At 37.7% G+C, this 18,710-nt stretch overlaps 1 protein-coding gene across 2 annotated transcripts in view; it reads left to right on the plus strand.

Annotated features, from left to right (window-relative positions):
• Window positions 1-18,710, plus strand: part of HS3ST5 (heparan sulfate-glucosamine 3-sulfotransferase 5) — a 197,872-nt gene that overhangs the window by 91,054 nt on the left and 88,108 nt on the right. For both annotated transcript variants that reach the window (XM_030489640.1, XM_030489641.1), the window contains exon 2: window positions 12,779-12,986. The gene's annotated coding sequence lies outside the window, so the exon portion shown is untranslated. The remainder of the gene's footprint in view (window positions 1-12,778; window positions 12,987-18,710) is intronic.

Consider the following 18,710-nt stretch of genomic DNA (forward strand, 5'->3'; position numbering starts at 1 on the left):
ACTAGATAAAGAATACAGAAAAGCTTTTTTCTTAATGTCAAGATAATCTTTTAAACATAATACCCAGCAGATAATGATATGAATGCTACCTCAAAAACTGGGTCACTCGTCACTCTTTTTATGAAAAGTTATATTCCATTCTTACAGTATATCAGGAAAAACATAGTACTTTGACAGGAGTAAAAAAACACTGCTAAAACAGCAAGATAGGTTTCAAATTATTTTTATTATACCAGTCCACCTTGTTTCTCTGAAGTTTTCTTCTGGAAAACTTTTTTGAGGAATGAACCAAGTAAACTTTTCTAATATTCTTTCTTCCTAAATGCTGGTAACTTTAGTTGTATCTGGAGTCATGAAACCACCTAACTTGTTTCCCAATTACTGCCATGGGTTTTCTAGACAACTGAAGACTTTTCCAGAACACTTTATGCATTGCCCTTTCTTTATCTCTATTGCAGTGATTATCTCAATCTACAGTAAGTTAAGGCACAGTGGTGAACTTCTTGCACTTATGCTCTGCATGGCTCAGGGTGCAGATGCTGAATGTACTAATTCAGCACTTCTGCTCCCCTTAAGAAAAGCTAAATAAAGTTTGAAAGGTGGAGGGAGGGGGGAATATTTCATCGGTAAATGAATGCAGCATTTTTTAGGTCAGACCCTCATTAGTGGAAATCAATGTATCATCATTGACTTCCATGGAGCCATGGCAAATTACATCAGCTCAAAGTCTACATGCAGTGATGATATTTGCATTTGTTGAAGCTTTGAACAAGATCTGTAAGGCTTTCATATGGAATAGATTTTTTCACTGGGAGTTCTTGAGTTCTCTTTTTGGAGTCTTTGGAATTTGCAGGTTTTCAGATTTTCAATAGTGCAATAAAGTATATTACTTGTTCAGCTGGGATTTCCTAATTAGCAATGCTGAGCAGGAATTGTTTTGAATATAGTAAGAACTGCTGCACCTCTGTCAATTTTGCACATTTTAAAATTAATCTGTTTGATCAGAAATGTTTCTATAGAAATTAACTAAATGATGGCAGCTGTTACACCTGAGTTCTTGAACCTGAAAGTTTGTCTGTGTAAGCACTCATTTGAGAAGCTGTCATGGTTTAAGCCCAGCCAGTAACTCAGCACCATATAGCCCCTTGCTCACCCCTCTCCTTTCCCCCCCTGAGGTGGGATGGGGAGGAGAATCAGAAGAATGTAAACCCCAAGGGTTGAGATAAGAACAGTTTAATATCTAACATACAAAATAATAATAATAGTAATAATAACAACAATAATAATAATAATAATGGAAATAACAACGAGAGACACATAAAATTAAAGGGGAAAAGGAAAGAAAACAACCATAAACACAAGTGATTCACAATACAATTGCTCACCACCTACTGACAGATACGCAGCCCGACCTAAGCAGTGATTGGTCCCTTCCAGGTGACTCCCCCTAGTTTATATACTGAGCATGATGTGCTGTGATATGGAATACCTTTGCTAGTTTGGGTTTGTCCTGCCTCTTCTCCCTCCCAGCTTCTTGTGCCCCTCCACACTGGCAGAACATGAGAGACTGAAAAGTCCTTGATCAGGGTAAGCATTACTTAGCAAGGACTAAAACATCGGTGTGTTATCAATCAGCATTGTTCTCAGACTAAAGCCAAAACACAGCACTGTGCCAGCTACTGGGAGGAAAATTAACTCTACCCCAGCCGAAACCAGGACAGAAATATAATTAATTTGCATAAATATATTTGCAAATTAGATTATTCTTTTACCTTTCTGTGACGCCTGTTTGAAAGTTAAAAATTTTGATCCCCCAAAATACAGGAAAATGTTTCTCCTAAATTGCTATAATTTTTTTTACTATCTCTAATTTTAAGCTTAATTGATGGCAAATCATCATTGTCCATATGAGTTACCACGGGACTTACAACTTGTGGTCAAGCTTCAGAAAAACACAAGTGGAGGCTTCAGAAAAACAGAAGTGGAGGTTATATGCATGCTGTGACAGCAGCAAGCCCAAAGGCACAGGTTCTATTCCAGAGAAATAAGGTTCAGGTCCTTTGAATTGTCTGTCCCACAGGTCTCTAGAGAAGAGTATGAAAAAAGGAGTAGCATTTTCTGGACACGAATCTTCTCAGACATTGATTTAAGAATGATTCTTTCTGTGTATTCCTGAAAGTAGTCCTCCTAAATGAAATAAACTTGGTAGATTAAACTATTTTCTCAAACATCTATTAGTTCTGCCTGCACTGAGACCTCAGGGCACGGTTAGAGGACACAGCTGCAAATATGTCTATGACTAGTCAGTGCTTAATTCAACTCTGCCTGTTGCCTTTCCCATTGCCTTTATCTTGATCCTGCAAGAAAACCAGAGGTAGAAGAGGAATATTCGCTGAACGTCAGTAGTGTCACTTTCGCTTCAGTGAAAGGGAGTATAAGAAACACAGCTGGCATTAGCATTTTGGTAGGCCCACACAACTATTTCCATTTTCTGGCATCGAGCTGGCTCTGACATCCATTGTAGTCTCTGCTGCTGTAGGCAGAGTGAGCCTTAGGATCTGGGGAATAGCCTTTGATGATCTTCTTGGGTCACAGGTTGTGCCAGATCAACCTAATCTGGCAATAATCCATAAATGGTGTATAATGCAAAATTCACCTAAGGGGGAATTCTAAGAAAACAAGAGAACTCTCTCTCCATAAGCACCTGCTTTGAAAAGATGGTGTTTTGCTGATGAATATTTTGGTTTGTGCTTTTTCTAGTGTTGCCAGTGCTCTTGATTTGACTGTAATCACAATGATATTTTGTGGTCTTTTGTAAAGCCCGGAGTCAAGTCAGCACATAAGAACCTCATTTTTCATTGAAGAATGAATTAAAATAGGCCTCATGTTGTAGAAAAAATAAAACCTAGAAAGCGTGCCCTGGTTGCACAGGGAAAGCTTGGTCACCAGCAAAGGTTAGAAAATAATGCTTCTTTTATCACAAGTGTGATAAGTGTGTGCGGGGAGAATCCTCTTTTCTTATTTTAATTCAAAGGATTTTCAGCTGCAGATGGTTTTTTTTGTGCTACATCAGTGGTGAGAACTCCTAAGAAAATTTATGTTCTGCCTGTCTTTAAAGCTTGTGGGTGGCATAATACTCATGCGGAGCTAAATCAGTGCTCCTCATGTCCGTCGTGCTATACTAGGATGAGGGGCTAACAGAGTCTCTGCTTAACTTCTTGCACACCATTTGCAATCTCTCTGTGCAAAGAATTCATACTAATGTTAGTCGAAGTCTTTTACTGGGAAAGGCCTGGTAGCCTTTGAGGCTTCTTGACTCTATCATGTAACTTGTAGTTTTATAGATTAATTTGGAGGTGTTATGGGTGCAGACTAGAGCTGAAGGAGCAGATCTGCTGGCCAAGCCTCACGGCTAAACAAACTTTCTATGTATGCAGAGAAGTTCCACCGCTCTTCTGAACAGGCTGCTGAAACATTATCACAAGTGGCATTATTTCAATATGTTTACAGCTTCTGCTTATTTCAAGTTCATCTGTTGCTCTTAGCACACCAGGCATGAGCACCCTAAAGACGTACACTTAATTTCCAAAACTGACATGCATGAGAAGTTATGTGCTTACTTGCTAGTGCTAATTGGCCTCAAAAAAAAAAAAAAAAACCCCAAACAAAATTTTTTTCAGATAGTACTGGTCTTGATAGTTTAACAGAGAGGAAAATATTCACCAAAATGAAAAGAAAGTCTTTTCAAGCATTCGTCTTCCTTTCTCAGTGAAGCAGCTTCTGTCACTCACTTGCCTATCCTTGACAATCTTCATTTATCACATGCCTCTTTTTTGGTCATTTTCCCCAGCCTTCCTATCAGTTTCAGCTGATGAAACACCAGAAGACAATCACAGCGATTCTCGGTGGTCTGTTCTAGAGGATCTCCTGTTTTTTACCAGAGCTGGTAAATACATGCATAGAAATAATACAGAAAGTGCGAACATCTTAGAGCGACCCTGTTTTCTTTTTGATTGCTTTCTCAATTTTTAATGAAAGATGCCCCCCTTTTTTGAAGAATGATTTTTATTTATTCTTTTTTATCAGAACTGTCTAGTTCTTAAGCAGCATTGGATAAAGAAGATCATATATACATGTAAAATGAAACATCAGAGTTAACTCTGTATTTTGCTGGGTTGATGATGCTCTCATTCTTCCAGGTAATCACAAAGAGCAGCAGATCTCCTTAGAACAGAGTGTAATTCTCTTTTTCTTTTTAATTTTCTTTTCCTCATGAAAAACGATGGTATACTGAAGCTGTCTGATCAATGTTTGGGTTTTTTTTTTTTTTTTTTGTAGTCTTAAGTAAAGATGACCATAGGGAGGAACTATCTTATCCCAATAGGCCTGATGCTGATCTCTTCTGTGCCAAAGTAAATCAAGAATAATTCTACCAATGTCGGTACAGCCACATCAGTAAAATTCTAGTGGGAATATGGAATATGGCACAGTATCTCTGTAAAGAATAATGAAAGATTGCAGTGGGAATTGTTGTGCCTGTGTATATCTCTGCATGAAATCAGTGGAATTTGGTTTTTTAGATGGTTGAATAAAAGAAACTTCTATTTTTAATTAATCAGGTCTGAGTTAATTACTCTGACACGTGACTGGAGAATACTGTGAAACTTTAACCATGTCATCTGAGACTGGACTTGAATACCTCTGTTCTGGAAAGCAAGAGTGTTTTTCAAATCTGCTGTTAATATGATAATAGTTGGCAGCATTTGGGCAGGGTGGGAACAGAAATAAAAGCAAATTGGAAACAAAGACTGCTGCTCTGTCTCAAACGTGGCTGTTATGCGGTGCAGAGCAATTCTTTCTGTGTGTGTTTTTGAAGGAAACCAGGAAGCAGAGATAATTTTGTTAGTACAGGCAACTTTTTTGCATTCCTCATGGCTGGCAGTGTCTTTGCTCAAAGCACAGAGCTGATTTCTGAAAAAGTGGCCATTTAGACTGTTTAAACAACTGACTTGGTAGGGATAGGCTGCTTTTATGGGCTGTACAGATAGATACACAGTGCATCCATACCCACAGCACTGCCTTATGCACCTGGCAGCTGTCCCTTGGAGTGTCCATGGAAAACCGGTTTCCCAACCAGCTGCAGACATAGCAAGCTGCTGCTCAACAGCCAGGAGGGAGGAGAGGTCCGTAGGCAGCATACCGAAATCAAAGGATGCTGCCTTTAAGGGATGGGGGTTAAACCAGATCCCAGGAGGTTTGGTACAGCATTACACTGCTTTCAGTGGCTGCCTAGAAACATACGGAAACCCTCCACATTGAGAAAATGTGAAACTGCTGAGAACACAGATGAAACAAATAAGCTGTCCAGTCAGAGAAATTAGAACTGGAAAGTAATAATTTGTCTAATTTATATGTTTTTCAGCTTAAGGAGAGAAGGTGGTCAAGGAAAGGCATTTGACCTATTTTATAATTGGCCTGTGCTTCATTCCCAAATCAGAAAAAAAACCTTACCTTAATGGGCAAAGGTAGTGAAAAGATAAGCCATCGTGACACTTAAGTTGAGAACGTATTTACTGCTCTCTGCAGTCTGTATCTTTGTAAGTCAGCTCAGGTCTGTGAAGTTGTTTGCATGCGGCTGCACTTCCTCTGGGAAGCTGACAGAGCTGAGACTCTTTGGGTCACATGTATATGATCTGGTTTGGGATTCAGAGTACTACTATGTGGCTTTCACTCAAAAACATAAGAAACACTTTTCTCGTAGCAATACCCAGAATTTTTGGGAAGTGGGTCTGCAAGCAGTGGTTGATCTATCATAGGAGCCAGGACTTCTGCTCATCAGAGTCATCTGGGGGGGTAAGGGGCCTGGGGGTGCCTGTTGTCCAACCTCCCACTAAAAGCAAGCCAATCACACAGCAGGTAGCTCAACCTTGTCCTGTTGAGTTTTGAGTATCTCCAAGGATGGAGATTCCACAACCTCTCTGGGCACCATGCTACAGCTGCTGGCCTTCATGGTGAAAATTTTCTTCTTTTTATTTGGTCAGAATTTCCTGTGTTGCATGTTGTGATCAGCACTTCTCACTCTCCCACTGCGCATCTTTGAGGACACTCTGGTTCCATTGTCTCCACATCCTCCTCCTATGTGACTGCAGACCACAGCAAGGTCTCTCATTAGACTTCTCTTCTTAAGGCTGAACAAACCCAGTTCTCACACCCTCACTTTGTGTGTCATATGATCCAGTAATGGGTCTTCTGGTGTCTTTCTTGCCTCTTTTTAAAAAATCCAGATAACTGAAATATTTGGAAGCTGCAGTTAAGAGGATAGGACACCAAACCAAATATATAGTTACCCTCACACTGCCTAACATTAAAATAAAGAAAAGCTTTCCTGTGAGCTTTACTGTGGACTTGAGCCTATGGATTAGGAAACAGAGTGAAGAATTTAATATGGTGGTTTTTCAGCTGTTCTCTCCCACTTACAGATTGTATTAGGCATATGGTAAGATGTAGTAAGTAGCTCTGGAGAAGTGGAGCAGGATATTCACGTGTATTCAGGTTTTGAAGGGAAAAACTTTTGTAGTACTAATATAATATATGCTGATTTGCCCTCTTCCTTTTGTCCAAAAATAGTGTTATGAGTACATGTATTTAAATACATGCGAACATAGAAATACATATATTATTAGAAATATCTTCAGAATAAATGTTTCCTTTTTAAATATAGATATTTTAACAGCATTCATGAAATCTCAGGACAGGGTTGTCAGTTTGTAGTGTGCTGATGAGCATGTGTGAGTTTCACTGGCTCTCCTCATCTTCACGCTGTCACACAAAGCTGCCCAGGGTCAGTATGTGTTGCTATCTTCCCTTCCCAGCAGGCATGGTGCACCCCTGCTGCCACGGTTGTGACATGAATGGTGTCACAGTTCCATCCACTCCTTGTACCCTTTTGCATTGTTTCTCATGTTAGTGTGATAGGAAGGCATCTCTCTGCACATGGCATGGATGCGAGGTCACTGGCTGTTCCTTTTTCTGATTCTCACAGAAAACAAATTTTATGCTAAGAAAATTCATGTTGGCCTTATGTCTGCAGGAGAGTCTCCCCTCCAAGAGGAAGTTCACTATTTATTTCATCCAAGAACTAGTGATTTCCTCATAAAAATGAACGATCTCTGTAGATCATGTGCCAGAGCTTCAGCTACTGTAATTGGCTGTACAGTTGTGCTAATGTGCTGAATTTACATTAACAAAGAGCTCCTCTTGTCTCAGGTAGCAATTTGTATTGAACAGCTCTTGCAGACCTGGTGCACAAGAGCCCACATAAATTGTACGTGCTACATATATTGCATATATGGTGTATAATATGGAATATGGTGGATTAAAGGTATATATATGCTCTTTTGTGATACTTTAAATAGTATGCAGGTACAAATGAGATTTTGGCTGTTGTACATACCACTGCTGAAGGGTTCTTCAAGAATGTTTGTCTATGATTATTTTATTCTTGTTTTTGTTATTAAACTATTGCCTCAAGAGATTCACCGCACATTTCACAACCTTTTCTTTATAATGCAATTTTACTTTGGTTTTTGGTTTTTTTTTTTAATTTGTAACTGTCATAATGTAGACACACTGCACTAGGTTTACACCATAGTAACACATTACTCTCATGGAATTCTGATGTCACTTTTGCCTGACAGTTAAACTGGAGAAACAGAAGGTTTGTGAGTATTTTGAAATTTGGACAAGCTTAGCACTGTGTGTTTACCAACCTCTATTACACATGGATGCAAATAGTCCAAGTCTTGTTTTATTACATTAAAATTTGAGTTCAGAAGGAGAAGTATCTTTTTAAAAAAGCAGGTTGTTAGCATTCTGCATTTTGGTGGCAACTTATTGAGCTGCTTAAAATTAATTCCATCATGCATCCAAAATTTCACTTGAAACTGAAAATCTGGTAATGAACACAGTGGTGTGGTGGTCATGATGACATGCCATTGCTTCCCATGTCTCTAAAACTTTTTGAATAACTGAATAGGTAATATGTGACATGTCAAAATTTGCAAGAATGGAGGATTGTTTTCCTGAGAGTAATTGCGCTTCCTACATATGTGGCAGATGGAAGAAGCAATATATAGAAATTCCTCCCAGATTTCATTAAGAATTTCTGGACTATGTATGGTCAGCTCTGCAGGTCTGTGCTGGAGGGCTTCCCAGTGCTGCTGCCCCAAGGCATACAGTCAGAAAGGTTTACCTCAGAGATATAAATACTAGCAGCTCTGGCTTCCTGGAAGTTGGAGCAGTCTGATTGTCAAGGTTGGACAGGTGCCATGGGCTCAGAAATTTTGGATTATTTTGAAAATTATTTTCATGGAGCAGAGGGAAGCCAAGAGGTAAAAAATCTATGTGAGAATCCCAAATATTCAGGTTTGTTTGATTTTGTTTGGGTTTTTTTTACTTGTCCCCAGTCATATAATTATGGTTGTCTTTATGTGTTTTCATGGCATAAATGGCAAATTCATTGTTTTTGTAGGAACCAGCTCTGACTGTGACTTGAACCTGCCAGAGCAGCCCTCACACTTGCTGCCAGGACAGCATCTTCACTGCCATGGAAGCAGATATAGCTGCTCTCTGTGCTGTTTTCAGCTCAGCACAGCAGTGTCTAGAAGGAAATGTAGCCAGTTGACTGCTTCTTATTTACCTTAACTTTTACATAGGTTTCAGTAAAAATACTGGGATGTGAAATGCGTTAGAAGGGCAGACATTAACTATTATATTATTAAATTATAGTATGTGGGTGTGGGCTCAAAATAGCGGTAAAACCAAACACTGAATTTTTCCTCAGATCTTAGTCTGAATGACCTTTGGTGTTTAGACTTACCTCAGGTACTTACTGCTGCAAGAGATCATAGTGATAAATAAAAGAGAAAAAGCATCTACCCTTTGAAACTTAGTACCTTCTGTCTCACTCTGTTGAAGCAGCAGGTATGATTCAGCTGTCATGGTTTAATCAATATAACCTATTTTATTTTAAATTACAATGGACTAGGTGTGTGCCCATGACCATTTTTTGTGTAATATTTGAGGGAGAGTAGCTTTCATGTGTGAATAAAGAGGAGGTCACTTCTTAAAATGCGGAAGTGTTTAGCTGATTGCTGATTTTTGAACTTAAAAAAAAAAAAAAAATTTCTTCTTAAGTTCTGCAGAGTGCTTTCTTATACTTGAAACATACAAAACAAATGTGTCTAGAAGTTTCAGACAAGGAAACAAGTAAATCAACTCAAGTTCATTATTAAAACCAAATAAACACAATCTTCAGCAGATCTTACTTTTTTGGTGTGCCTCGACTTACATTTTTTAATGGTTGGAGTCCACAGTACTGGACACTGGTGCAGCCATACACCTATGCAGCATCTAGCCGCCCTTGGCAGGAGCGGAAACCAGTTCAGCCTGGAACAGTGCAAACCTTTATGCAATGCAGGTGACTCCTCTTGAATAGATTCTAATGCGAGACAATATCCTTTGCTTTGAATTCAATGAGCTTTTGAAATGCTTTTAAGTCATCAAGTGGCTGAGTAAGGGGTTTGCTCTCTTAATGGAGGGGAATGATATATCTACATCAATTGATTATTTCCTTATTGTTTAGTCCTGCTCTCCTCCTGTCTTTCTACTAAATGAATGGAGGAAAGGCAGAAGACGCATCATAAGGGCTTGTGGGAGTATGTGAGGACCACAGCTGGCTGGATTACAGTTGAACAACTGTTTTGGACAAGACATGTCAAGCCTGGCAAGGTCTAGTCCCTACCACCTCTGGGGAGTGATGTCCACTGACTCTATGACCAGCGCGATGCCCAGGACCAGCTTGTTTTAGGAGGAAGCCCAGGAGCAAAGAGACATGAGGCAAGTGGGAAAAAAGGTCTAGGACCTAGAAGCAATTCAAGGACCAAAACAGCAGCTAAGACTGCATTCAGGAACTGCTTGTATCCCTAAAAATTTTTCTTCTTCTCTATTTATAAAGCCCCTGGATATGTCTGAGTGTATCTAGCTTATAAAGAAAGCAGATAGAAGGTTTTTGTGCAAAAAAAATGAGATGGCTAACTGGTTAATAGTGTCGACATGAACACTAGCACCCTTACAAGAACAGCAGTCAGTCTGTTAAAAGACTTTTGTGGGAAAGAACTAAAAGAGATCCTTTTGTCCTCTTGTGGGGCATGGAGACCCATATGGATCATTGGCATGAAGTCTGAAAGGACACATTGGTGAAAGAATCTAGTCTTAAGCAGAGCAGGTAAATGCACATCAAATGGACAGCGACTAAACAAAAATCTGTAGTGTTCTCATTAGCACAAAGAGTACAATTAGAAACCAAATAAGAAGGAAAAAAAACATATTACCCCACTTAATTTGATTTTTCGCTTCATATGTATTCATTTAAGTAGTTTACCTTAAATAAATTGATGACATTTGTGATCATTATATATAATTACATATATTGATATTTGCATATATTCCATGTTGAGTTGTGGCTTTTATTGGTAAATCTGTTATTCCTGGAACTTATTGTTTATAATCAATATGAGATTTCATCAAATAACAGAAGAGAAATCCTATCTAAGTTTGAAAACAATATGTTCTTGGCAGAATATGTGTGTTCATTTAAACTGAACAGTATCCGTTTTATAAATAAAGTGTGTCTGCATAGTGTCAGCACATTATTGACTAGTCTCCTTAAGCCTGATGGGAAAACAGTCCATTCTGCAATTATAGAATGCCTATAAAATAATAGGACTTTCAGCAACATTATTCTTAGGAAGTTTGACTACTGCCTTGGAAAATTTTAAGTTATTTAATTCATGTAATACACTTATAAGAAAGAGAAGAAATATATATATGCAGCTTTCCTCCAAAAGCATTTTCAAATCTCCATCTTTTTCTCTAAAACCTCTAACGTAGCAAAGATTGTCAAAGCACAGTCCTGAGAATACATTTTATTTTCCTTGTGATCAACTTAGCTGAAAATCCTGTAACTCAGAGCATGACTTATTTGTGATATGTCAAGAGCCCTTGAGAGCTCCTTCTTAAGGGGTTTATCACATTTGCTTCCCTCATTGTCTTAGCCGCACATACGAGTGATGACAAACACTCTTTGGATCTAATGGTACTATAGTATAAATATCACTGATATCAAAGGAATCAGACTCTTCTGATTTCCAAAGTCCCATTCACACATCTGAGAGAGGAGTTCATTTCTCTTCTTCATATGACTATTAATCTCATTTCCAGAGAGAGCTTGTATACTTGCAGAGAGGTTTCGTAGGGTTTGTTTTTTTCCTGGAGCCAACCTATTAGTTTTCAAAGATACTGTTCATGACACTGGCATGATTTCACAAAGCAGTAGTTGAGATGTTTTGTTAGTTATTTCAGCTGAACATTTACTCTATGAAACTGAGCTATCAAAAAAGGGCTTTTGGGACTTTATCAGTTCAGTCTAATGTATGAGCTCAAATTATTGTATCGTTATAATATGCTGCTTGGTTTCTTTTGCCATTGATTTGCTTACATTTTTTAAATTGCTCAATCAGAAGCCATTTATCTAATAAATTATTAACAAATAAATGTTTCTGATGGAAAAACAAATAATTCATCATTGTAAATCATATATCATACAGGTAAAAGCAGTCAGAAGTAAACTGCTCTCAAGGTAAGTAAGTAGTTTATGTATTGTAATGGAAATTATGTAGTGAAATAAACACTTAACTGCAAAGAAAGGGAAGCTGTTATTTTCTGAGACTTATGCCCGGTTATGCAGTTTCTGCATCGTACATTTCTACACTGGTACGTCAAACATCCAACAAAATTTAGTTTCAAGTGTGCATCTGCTCTTGTTAGATTCTGACCATACTGTAAGGTGCTCAAACTAGTCATTCTTTGTAATATTTCTGTAGAAACCTTTTGATTTAATTCTGCTTCTCCACTCAGAAGTATTTTTTCCTGACTAACAGAATAATTACAGAGTTAATGTCTTTTGGCGGGTCACATTGGCATTGATGATTTTGAGGGCTTAACTGTATTCCAAATTCCTTAGGGCTTAATTTACTTTGAAAGAAAGTAGATATGTTCATGCTGAAAGCTAAAAATTGCAGTACAAGGTTTGCGATTAAATGGCATATTCACTCTTGTGTCTGTGTCCCATTTCTTCAACATGGAAGCATAGATAGATTATAAACAGACAACAGAAAAAAGATAAGAATAGTCAAACAATTCTCGCTAATTACTATTAACATTTTCTCCAAATGGGTCTAGCATTGCTCTTAGTATAAAAGTAATTTTTTCAGTGATTTACAAATGGCTGTAAAATATATTTCTGGTCAATGTCAAGGGTAAAAGGTAGCAGAGTAACAGCAGCAAGCATGGTGTATTGCCTCTTGCCAATATAGATCTAACTTTTTTTTTTCCTGTAGCCTTCTTAATATACATGTAATTAGCAGTTTTCTGTTCTTGGGATTGTTTTTTGTTTGGCTTTTACTATTGTGAAGCACATTTGGTGTAATTTTCTTTTCCCTTTCCCCTTCCTCCCTAACGTGCACTCCAGATTCCAGGCTGCCAATGTTTACAAGACAGACACGGTACTTGCAAAAACTTGAGCTGGCAAGTACTTCCACTGATGCCCTACTGCACAAAATTTCTTTTCAGTCTTAAAGAGGGAAACGGGGTGTTTTATCATTGGGGTTTTGTTGTGTTTTTTTCAAATATGCATCAAATGTCTTCTCTTTTCATACAGGCTCAGCGAGTTGTACACCATTTCAGCAGAGATGTCTGATCTTTCTATCTGCGTACCTGGAGTTGCTTTATCTCTTGACTGGTCTTTTCAGTAACCACTAAAGACTCCTTGAGACTGAACACTAGAACAGATGAGTTAAATTCTTCCTGAATGCTCTTCATTGAAAGTAGATGTACTGGACTTTCTGGATGTGCCTAAGGACACAAAGGTTAGTGTATTCTTTAAAAGCTTGAATGAAATTTTTAGGACTGTTTCATCTAACCATTAACAAAGCAGACTGTGTTTCAGTTTATTGCTTACACATAGGCACAGGTGGATAAAATGGTATTGACATTACATATATAGTTGAGATCATGCTTTTAACTGCCATTGAATAAATGTACTTAGTGAGCTGGTGCAGCTTAAAGCCCTATGAATGACTTGCTAGACAACATGAGCAAGCTCTACCCATGTTCTGAGCATGATTGCCATTAGCCATTTTTGTGATATTTCTTCTAAGCTTTGGTTTAGCACATTGCAATCATACGCATCTGATTTACCACTGGAAAAAAGGGAATGAGAAGAGTATTCTGCTTAGCTCTGTTCACAAGACGGTCCTTGTTTACAGTCAGTGGGAATAAGGGGTAGATGCTTGTCCACCTGTGTGCTTAGTTGTTCTAGGTGGCATGTGGGCTTCAGGGTAATGTCAAAGTTGTATACAACATGTTGGAAAAAAATAATTTCTTCCTAATAGTAACTATTCACTTCCTGGAAGCTGTGAAATTTTAACAAAATGTTTTCTCTATCCCTTGGTTTCTGTTAAAATATTACATAGTCTATGAACATTAGTCTGTCACCACAGGAAATCACCCTTGATCAGGACAATTCACTGACATCATTTTTCTGTGGTGTGATCAAAAATGTACAACAAACCATTCTTACGAACAGATACATGCTTAGAAAGGTTGTGGAATGTGTGTGGGCATATGTGCACATCAAGTCATGTCTCAAACACATAACTGACAAGGAAAGTAGCAAGATCATAAAGACACATAAGGATTTCAGCAGCAATCATAACATTATAAAAATGTTTATAATGATTTGGATAATGCTATGTGCTGTAAAGAAGAAAAGTGAACAGTCACGCAACCTTGATTTTCTATTATTGAGATCTGTTTTTCATATATTATAAATATTCTTCAGGATTATTGCTCTATCTAGGTTTGGGGAGGAGAAGGTAAAATTCTTTTCAGTTTTACTCTGTCAACCTCATCTTATTTGAAATTTCAATTTTTAAAATATAACTAGTTTTACAAATACAATTTATTCTTTTTAACATCTCCATAACCTATTAAAATGTTTCAGGAAACTTACTGGCTAAAATAGCGGGACCTCAAACTTGATGCAATTAGAACTACATGAACTGAATTCTGCTTTCTCATTTTTGTGGAGGGATTCTTGTGATATCATATGAATAATAGCTTTCTAATAAATCTTTTTCTGTCTGCTACTCTAGCTAGCATTTCTGTTTGCATTTTAAATGCTTACTCCCTTTATAAAGTAAAGAGAAGACAAAAATATCATCCCTCATCAAAAGGAATTGTTTCCCTTTGGCACCAAATGTCTATTCAAGATAGGAGAAGAGGAGAAGAAAAAAAAGTAACAATGCAGTTTTGTTTTATCTAAGTTCTATTGAAGGTCCTGAGAGTTTTTGTAATTGAGTTCAGCAGGAAGAAGAACATGGATATAAAAGTACAGTTTCCATTTAAAAGCAGAAGGTTAGAGGAGTTGCAAATTCTGCAAAGATTTCCTTGTGGGGGAGAGGTATATTAGTTCTTCAAGGTGACTTCACTGTAAAACTTAAATATTGTCCAAGAAAATAAAATTCATATAGTACATATATTGTAGCTTTAATGTATAGAGTTTTGTTTATAATACTACGTCTTTTATACATGTGTGTGTACAAAGGGATGAATAACTCACAGACTTGCAAAGCTCAAATGTCAAAAGTGTTGAGAACTCTACCTCCTTGCACTGCATGCATGTTAGTACTTCCTGGGGGATTTGTGTAATATGTATTTGAGTGGACTGTTAGATATATGTAATATATAGGATTATAGGTTCTGCAAACTCAGTACAGTTGTTGACAGAGTCTTGTGTTAGGATAGGTAATTCTGGAAGATCCTATGTATCTTTTATTTTGCTTACAGTATTGCTACTAAAGCACTCATTAACAACAATATATATAAATTTGGATGGAAAATTATGCAAAAAAAAAAAAGCTTTATTCTTCACTTCTGTTGATTTCATAGAGCATGCTGCAACAAATATTACACACGTTACTTGATAGACTGGAAAATAAACTTTCTTTGATATGCAATGGATATGTTAATTTAAACAGTGAAAATCAAAAAGAATGAGCTAAATTATCTGACTGGCTGCAAATCCAGTGGAGTTTCACCTGTCCAAATTTTCCATGATTAGTTTCACTACTGGCTGACTTTTACCTTTTGCAAGAACACAAGTGCAGCTAGGTTTATCCACACGTCCTGCAGAAACTTAGATAGTAAAAGTAAGAAATTACCCAGATGTAAATGAATGATGTAAATGATGGTTATACTGAATTGAGTACCTAGCTTATAAGTCAAAAGAAACATTGCACATTTAATGAAGAAGCACACCAGAAAAAAAAAAGAAATAATGGCTTATGATGTGGGAAAGTTTGGCATGACTCCAGATTTAAAACTGATCCTGGAGATTGTCTGCTAAGGCTACAGCATACAGAATAAGTCCTTTGTGGTTACAGCTTCCTCCCAGACATTGGGAGGAGAGTCCCCTGACATGGGGAAGACTGAATTCTGCCCTTCCATGTCTTGAGAGGTTGACTTAATGTGCGGAAAAAAGATGTCTTCTGTCAGATATATTTTGTGAGAAGGAAAAACAGAAGCAATCTATCTACCACTTCAGAAGCAGGTCAGAGCTGTGAATCCTAATCCAAAGCAACATGACTGCAAAACAGCATGAGGCACTTTAAGTTCCAGAAAAACTGGTTGTGCTTAAGGTATGTCTTTGCCCTTGTCATCACCTTTTCCTGACTTGCTGACTCTCCTGAGAACCATCTTTCACAGAAGAGTAACCGTACCTTCCTCTCAACCATTATGCCCCATCAGCAAAGTAGGATTTGGGCATGAATTTGATTCCTGGCTCCTGCTCATCGATCCCATCTGTCCATGTGTTCCCTTTTACCCCACAATCTCACACAATGTCAGGGTAGAGTTCAGGGAGCAACATGGGGTAGGAACAATTTCCAGGAAGCAGCTAAGTATATGGCCGCCTTGTTTTGGGGTGGAGAGACTGAGTCACCCACACTCTGGGCAAGAGAATTAGCCCTGGTCTGGTTAACTTACACATATGCACACAGCCAAGTGTTGCAAAGCTGAGGCCTCCTCTGACTCTAGCTGTGAGGCACTGATGACCATATAAGTTGTTCCATCATCTTGCTTTATCTTAAACCTTCTCACTGGTCACTAATTAAAGGACAGAGAATTTGAGGAGGATAATCTGAGCTGCCCCCTCTTCCATTTTGGACTCTCAGGCAGGATGCAATGCAAAGTATTTGCAGTATTTGTTGCTTTTACACAGTAGAACACAATTGTTCATACAACTATGGTGACCTATAACATTTATCCACAGGCCCTTCTCTTTCTTTTTTTGGTGTCATTTCTAGCTTTAATGAGATAAGAATTTGCACGAATGAAGTTATGTTTTCCATGCTTGTGGGGGAAATTCATTCCCTGTGTCTGCTTGCTAGTTCATGCTCTTTTGCTTGTGTTTGTACAGTCTTTTGTGGATACTGCCTGTGAGTTTTAGCTTGCTAGCATGTTAAGCATCACATCAACTGATTCTGCTGAAATATCTATATTACAATTTTCTTTTGAACAAAATAAGAAACTTGTAAACATGCGTTTTTTTCAGTAATAAAGTGGTGAGGGAGATATAATGCTAAGCTTTGTCAATATAATAATTAAATAATTAAGATAGAAGTATAAAAACATGAATTCTTGACACTTTGTCCCTATCGAACAGCTTTGACTATCAAACAGCTTTTACAAAAGGAAGTGAAAGATATATGACTTTCTCAATAATTTTACTCACATAAGATTTCACAAATATTTGATATAAGAAAATGTGGGCATTTTTACTCACTTTGAAAAAAAAGCATTTTAAACAGCAGGATATAATTTCAGACTATTTGCAGTCAAGAGGCCTCTGCTGAGCAAAATACTCATTCAATTTAGGAATGCAGATTATAATAATTTTCCTATCTCCCTCACAGCAGGATTCCTGCCATCGTTTTGCAAACTCACAGGTTGCAGTATTGAATGACTAGCTAACTTCAGTTCCAGGTAACACACGCTTCAAGCATATTCTCATTAGCTCAACTTAGTTATAATGCAAAGCTGCTTAGTTTCACCAAGTGAGATGGGATACACTTAAATTGCCTCATCTAATATAATACTCCTTCTTAATACATGCAAAGTGGTTTATGATGGCAAAGCTTGCAGAGCATGAAAATTGGCAGGGAAAGTAAGGTTTTCTGACTTAAACTGTCAAAAAGAAGTCCTATTTTATATCGTTTTGTATTAAAGAGGTTAAGAATGAGGAAGGAGAGATTGGAGTAAGAAATACTCAGCCTAGAAAAATGTAAATTTAATACATTAACCTTTTTAATACACCAGCTCTACCAAACAAGAAAATTATCTAGTAAAACTGTTCTTTCAGCAATGTTTTCTGCACCATAAAATTATATGTAAAATACACAGTGGCTAAAATAAATTGCAGTAAGAAACAATAGTTTTTATTCCGTTTTATCTAGAGAGTTTTATATTCTGCAACATGTTTCCATTTGCTAATATTATTAATCCAGTTTCCTGTGGCTGTAGGAATTTGCAAGGCCTTTTTAATTTCAGATGTGGATAAGGAATTATTTGTTTTTCTTCTTCCTTTAAATGCTAAGTGAATATATCCCAATCTTGTATACCTTGCAGACACAGAATCTGGTTTCAATAAGACCCGAAAACAACACTGGTAAAATCGTGGTTTTTTTCCCAGTATCCTGCACCTGCAGCCTAACCATAGCGCTATAAATCCTCCCCTTACATCCCTTTCCAATACTTCCATAAAACTGTTCAGAGGTGGGCTGAGCTGCTAAGTTGCTACAGGCTTTGCAGATGACATCCAAGTGTATATCTCATTTTCTACAGATGTAACCAAAGCCATCACAAAGATGTTGCACTGCTTAGAGGAAAGTGGCTCCTGGAGAAGAGCATCTGGCTGAGATTGAACTTGGGTGAGATCCTGACAATACTGGTTGACAGACAGAAACAATCCAGACAGCCAGTTAAGCAAGGTTTCTAGATGTATGCTTTTAAGCATTAGTTTGCAATGAGGCTGTTCACATCCTTGGATAACAGCAGGGGTAAGCATGTTGCTCAGCTGTGACCCCAGAGAATGAACCAAGAACTCCTCCCACTCCAACTAGAAGAATCTGCAACACAGGCTTTTCCAGTATTTCTTAGTTTTTCACCAAGCTTAAAAAATGAGGTAGCAAAAATAACGAAGTCTAGAAAACTCTTCCATGTCTCGAAGGCAAAGGCCTGGACACAGACATATCTGCATACTTTTTAAGGGATTGCTATAACTCATTGCATCCATGGTTGTTTCACTCTTCATAATAAGAGAACATTGCTTCTGAACCACGGTGCCTCTGAAGCTCACATTTACATTTGGATATAAAGCACTAATCTTGTTCTCAAAGGTATGGTCATTTTGGATCTCTTGATATCCATGATTACTTTCTCATTTTCCACAAATGGACAGCTTCTGCATAAAACTTTAAAACCTTCTGAGTAAAGAGAGATCCTGAGAGAGGCATGGCTCATCTCTTCTTGTT

This window comes from Strigops habroptila, chromosome 6, assembly GCF_004027225.2.
Source record: "Strigops habroptila isolate Jane chromosome 6, bStrHab1.2.pri, whole genome shotgun sequence".
In the NCBI taxonomy this organism is placed as follows: domain Eukaryota; kingdom Metazoa; phylum Chordata; class Aves; order Psittaciformes; family Psittacidae; genus Strigops; species Strigops habroptila.